Source organism: Phalaenopsis equestris, unplaced genomic scaffold (genome assembly GCF_001263595.1).
Source record: "Phalaenopsis equestris unplaced genomic scaffold, ASM126359v1 Scaffold000002, whole genome shotgun sequence".
NCBI classification, from domain to species: domain Eukaryota; kingdom Viridiplantae; phylum Streptophyta; class Magnoliopsida; order Asparagales; family Orchidaceae; genus Phalaenopsis; species Phalaenopsis equestris.
Window position 1 is genome coordinate 38,803,670 of NW_018164444.1, and position 5,813 is coordinate 38,809,482.

Here is a 5,813-nt window from a genome sequence, read left to right on the forward strand (position 1 = left end):
TTTGTGTCTAGATCTATCCTCTGTAGTGAAAACTCTCTCGTCTTCTTTTTAGTAACCCCAATTACAAAATATAAAATGGGTCGCAAAGCCCATTAACACATCATTCACTTCTACAGGACAAGTTTATGTGCACTCTATCTCTCTCTGTCTCTGTCTCTGCCCTTGCCTCTTCTTCGCGATTTTTGTTGTTCTGATCCCTATGCATGTCTCACATGACAATCTGAATTAAGCAGGCGAATTAAAAGCACTAAGAATAGTTTGATATCCAAATAGGTGATGTACAAATATTACATCTATATATATATGTATATATAGTAAAAATGCCCTAAGAATAATTCGATATCCAAATATTTTGATGCATAGATATCACATTTTTAATAATAAACACATAATAATAAGGACATTTACATACAATTCAAAATATTCTTATGCATTTATATATATAACATTCAAAATTATATATTTAAAATTATATATTTATATGAATAGCACTTTCATCATTGCAACCAAGTTGTCATCGCTTCCCCAATATTTTATCTAGTGAAAATCAAGTCAATTATTCTACTATTATAATATTTTTTTTAAATTATATCAAGGACAAACAAAGCCTTGTAACATACATCTGAATAGTGGGACCATTTTGTCCAAGCTTAGACAAGTGATTTTTCTTTTTCAAGTTTTTCACACATAAGTCATTAGTTTTTTTTTCCTAGTGGCTATTAATTGGCATACCCAACATTGTCTTATCATATTTCTTCAACAAATTGTCTTAGTGGGACATACCAAATGACATAAAAATGTTTCGATCTTAATCTTAGTGAGTCCAGATCATCCACTGAAAATATGACTAAAAATTTTGAAAAGTACTTTAAGATACTAAATGATTTCTAAATATGAAAATATTATAATTAATGTGTCCCGGCGAGATGAAATCAACGAGTCAATATTTTTTTTAATTCTAACATCTAGGCATTCAAATACTCATAAAGTTAAAAATGTTCAAACAAATTACTATGAGTCATATGATGGAGTGGTCGGGTCATTATCGATGTAAAACCACTATAGCCCAACTGAGAACGTTGGATCATTCTTACCATCATTTGATCATTCCATATGCCCACGACTGTCGTTATCAGGGTAAACCACCATCATTCGACACCGTCGCCCAACCAATGATGCTTTCATCATCATCGTCACTTGTCTCCATCATCATCAAAATTTTGTTGATTTCCAACATATAAGCCCTCCACCAAGAGTAAACATATACCCAGTTGTGAACTTTATGTCATACAAATCGCATGCATAGTCTGAATCAACATACCCCACAACTGAATGATCATTCTGTTGACTGTCAAAAATAATTTTATGTCCTATATTACCCTTCAGATACCTGAAAATCCACCTGACTGCTTTCTAATGTCGCGTTTCAGGTTTAGTCATGTATTTGCAGACTTGACTAGCAGCATGAGCCAGATCAGAACGAGTATATATCATTGCATACATTAAGCGACCAACTGCACTGACATATGGAACCTTTGTCATGTCTTCGATTTATGTATGTCTTAGGACACAGTTCTGAAGAAATCTTAAAATGATTTGTCAAATGAGTGTTTACAGGCTTTGCTTTACTCATCTCAAACATGTCCAATATTTTCTCAACATAGTCTCGTTGTGATAAACATAATCGTCTTGAGTCTCTGTCTCAATGAATTTCCATTCTAAGAATCTTCTTCGTAGGACCCAAGTCTTTCATATTAAATTCTTGACTCAATAAATCTTTCAAACCACAAACATCATTCATATTATTTGCAGCAATCAGTATATCATCAACATACAGTAACAAAAAAATAACAGAATGATCATCAAGGCTCTTCACATAAACACAACAATCATACTCACATCTCTTGTGAGCAATCTAAATCATGCAGGAGTCAAACCACTATCATTATCTTGAAGACTGTTTCAACCCATACAACTATTTTTTAACCTGCAAACCAGATGCTCCTGTCAAGGTTGAGTGAACCCTTTTGGCTGCTCCATGTAATTTTACTCCTTGAGATCACCATGCAAAAAAGCAATTTTAACATTCATATGCTTCGTATGCAAATCTCAAATTGTTACTAATGCAAACACTGCCCTGATTGAAGTATGTCTGACCACAGGAGAAAATATTTCATCATAATTTATCCCCTTCTGTTGTGAAAATCCCTTTGCTACCAGTCGAGCCTTGAACTTTTTCCCTTTTTTTTCTAATACTGCAAGTTTCCTTTTGTACACCCACTTGCACCCAATAGTCGTCTTTTCCTTATGAAGCTTAACTAGCTCCAATGTGCAATTTTTTTGCAAAGACTCCATCTCCTCAACCATTGCACCCATCCATTTCTCTTTCTCCTGGCTAGTGATAGCTCCTTGAAAAGTGGTTGAATCATCGTTGTTGATGAGAAGTGCACATAAGACCAAATATTTATAACCCAATCTGCTATGAGACATTATATTGGTGCGTATCTGTCTCTGGCTAGATTATAATTCTGCAGATCATCTGAAATGAAATCAATAAGTGTTGGATTTGAACCTTCAACCATCTCAGTTGTTTCTGGATGTTGTCCTAAACCCACCTACACTACATCTGAACTGGAACTGTTCCCTCACATCTTGTCTTGATTTTGCTGCAATATGGACTGTTCATAAAAAACTGCATCTCTGTTGATCACCATTTTCTTAGCAATCAGATCCCAAAACTTGTATCCTTTCACACCTTTCTTGCAGCCCAGGAAGATGCACTTCTTACATTTTGCATCAAGTTTTGATCTTTTGTCTCCAGGTATATGCACACAAGCAGGATAACAAAAAATTTGTAAATGATCGAACTTAACTAGATTTTTTGTCCATACATCTTCTACGACATTGCCACCCAACGATGTCCGAGGTGATCTATTGATGATACAACATGTCATATTCACAACCTCTGCCCATAAACTTTTAGGAATATCTGCATTCAGTCTCAAGTATCTCGCCCTTTCAGTTAAAGACTTGTTCATCCTTTTGCCGCACCATTTTGTTCTGGTGTTTTCCGCACTGAAAAATGCCTCTGAATCTCATGCTCCTCACAGAACTTCTGAAACTGTGAATCTGTGTACTCCGTGTCATTATCAGATTTCAAATACTTGATCTTTCTGTCAGTTTGGTTCTCCACCTCAGCTTTCCACAACTTGAATTTAGAGAATACTTCTAATTTTCGTTTCAAGAAATACACCCAAACTTTTTTGGAGAAATCATCAATAAATGTGACAAAATACTAAGATCCTCCAAATGAAAAATCCCTGGTAGCGCCTCATACATCAGAATGCACATAATAAAAAATTCATTCAGTTTTATGTTTTCCTGTCATAAAACTGACTCTATTATGTTTTCGAAGAACACATAACTTACAAAGATCGAGCATGCAGTTTTTAACATCATGCAATAGGTTTCTTCTATGCAATCATGTCATTCCACGTTCACCGAGATAACCAAAACACATATGTCATAGTTTTGTACTATTATCATATGACTCCACATAATGAACTCCACCTACAACTGCACACCACAACAGTTTGTAGGCATTACTTTCCTTTCATCACAGTCAGTGCACCCTTAACAATTCTGATGGTTTCCCCATCCTCATCTGCCTTAAGAATGAAACAATTTCAATGTAAAACGGCCAATAAAATCAAATTCTTCTTCAGATATGAAATATGTTTGACATCACATAGTGTTCTAATTGTGTCATAATACATCGTAATTATGACTTCTCCAATACCAACAATATTGCAACATCTATCATCACCTAGATAAACTGTGTCAGAATTAGTTGATTTGTATGAAGCAAACCACTCATTGTTAGGTGTTATGTGATAAGAGCATACTGAATCAAGAATCCATACTCATACATCCGTAAACTGAGTTGTTGAAACTGAAAACATATCGCCATCACTGTAATCTGAATTGTCACTCTGCACCATAATTACAGACTTTAATGATCCAACACCTTTCTCCCCAGTCTGCTTATGGTGAGACACTATTGCAAAATGTTCATACTGATGAGAATGCAGCTGATATGTTGACCAAAGCAGCTACTGTCAACAAGTTCTTGCATTGCTTGGAATTGTTGAATGTTTGCAGTTGCTAGAGAAACATGGTGATTCAACCCACTTCTGATATGTAAGAAACTCCATGATGCATTTCTCCTAAGGGGCTGGATATTCGCCAAGGTTGAGATTTGTTAGGTATGACTCATATACCATATAAGAGATAGATGCTGGAGCAGATCAGAAGATTTTGCTCAAATTAGGGGAGCTTTCTTATTTGGGTTGGGGGTGAGGTACACGAATAATTTGTTAATTACATATTATACTTCAGGTTTTTTAGGGTTATAAATAGGCATGTATGTAACTCTATATATTTTCACATATTCTGTATATCTGATATCACTTGTTGAGTAATTAGGGCAAAGAAAAACATGAATGAACACAAATCCAAAAGAACACAGAGATTTAACGAGGTTCGGCGAAGATGCCTACGTCATCGGGAGCAAAGCGGTGACTTTTCCACTAATATAGAAAAAGAGTATATGATACGAAATATGAGATAAGACATAGGGTTACATATATATCTATTTATAATCCTATAAAACCTTAGAGTACAATATATAATTACAAATTTACCTCCGCACCTCACCCCCAACCCACATTAGGAATCTCCCCCGATTTGGACAGAATCTTTCGCTCCGCTCCAAAATCTGTCCCTTATATAATATACGAGCCATACCTAACACATACCTAACAACTAAACAAAAATATTTATTTGCATACCACACAAATATTTAATAGACATTAAGAGCATTCATAATTATAATGTTTTTAAAAGTAAAGTATAACTTTTCACGACACCAACATGTTATAGGTGTAATATTAAAATTTGATTGTTAGATTTGTAAATACATAAGATCTGTGTTGGTAGGTATGTAAATTTCCCCTTTATTCTAATATTGTCGTCACCTGCCGCGGGATGAACATTCGCGCCATCCTCCCGCTCAGAAAGGCGAAGCCGCGGTTGCGCGCGAGTCGCTTTTGCTTTTCTCTGCCCTTTTCTACTAAAAATTTGTCTAATCGTGATTTTTTTTTATTGGGTGGCAGATTGCGCCTTTGAATGGTGGCGATCTTTCGGGCTTGCTCAGTTGCTTGTGTTCTACCATTGGTTAATGATAGTTTAAAGAAGGTGGCTATCGAAACCCTCAAAACATACGATCCTTATAATCAACGATGGTTCGCTCGACAATCTTCTTTCCTTTTTACCTATTTTTGTTTAAGCGATTTGTGAGATGCTTTTTGAGGGTGCTGTGATTTTATCACGAGTTAAAAATGTGCGAAGTATCTTTTACCAGGATCGGTGTCGAGCGTATTGATGATTGTTAAGAGGTTATGGGGACGGCGGAAAGTACTGCAACGATATGACAATGCTCGAACTGTCGCTGCCAATTTCTTTGGCTTGCGGTTATGCTCCTAATTTCCGGAGATCGATGATGTAAGTTACAGTTTTATTTGGCGCATTTTTCATGCTATGCAGGATTTCTCTGTGCTGGAAATAATTGGACACGGCATGTATCTCTATGTGGTGTCCGATCCTGATCTGATCGTAGACCACGATAATCTAAGGTAAGGTCAGTATTATTTTCATTTTTTTTAAATTTTTTTTTTTAATGAGGCCCACCGAAATACATCGGATTGTGTCACTGAGGTGTTTGGTAACACACCTTAATAGGATTTAGACATGAA

The 5,813-nt window shown here is 35.7% G+C and overlaps 1 long non-coding RNA gene across 1 annotated transcript; it reads left to right on the forward strand.

The window, feature by feature from the left end:
• The first annotated feature begins 5,028 nt into the window (after nucleotides 1-5,028).
• On the forward strand, nucleotides 5,029-5,503 carry LOC110021240. Its single transcript, XR_002293628.1, has 3 exons — nucleotides 5,029-5,090; nucleotides 5,175-5,303; nucleotides 5,423-5,503. It is a non-coding gene; the product is annotated as an uncharacterized LOC110021240 (long non-coding RNA).
• The last annotated feature ends 310 nt before the right edge of the window (nucleotides 5,504-5,813 follow it).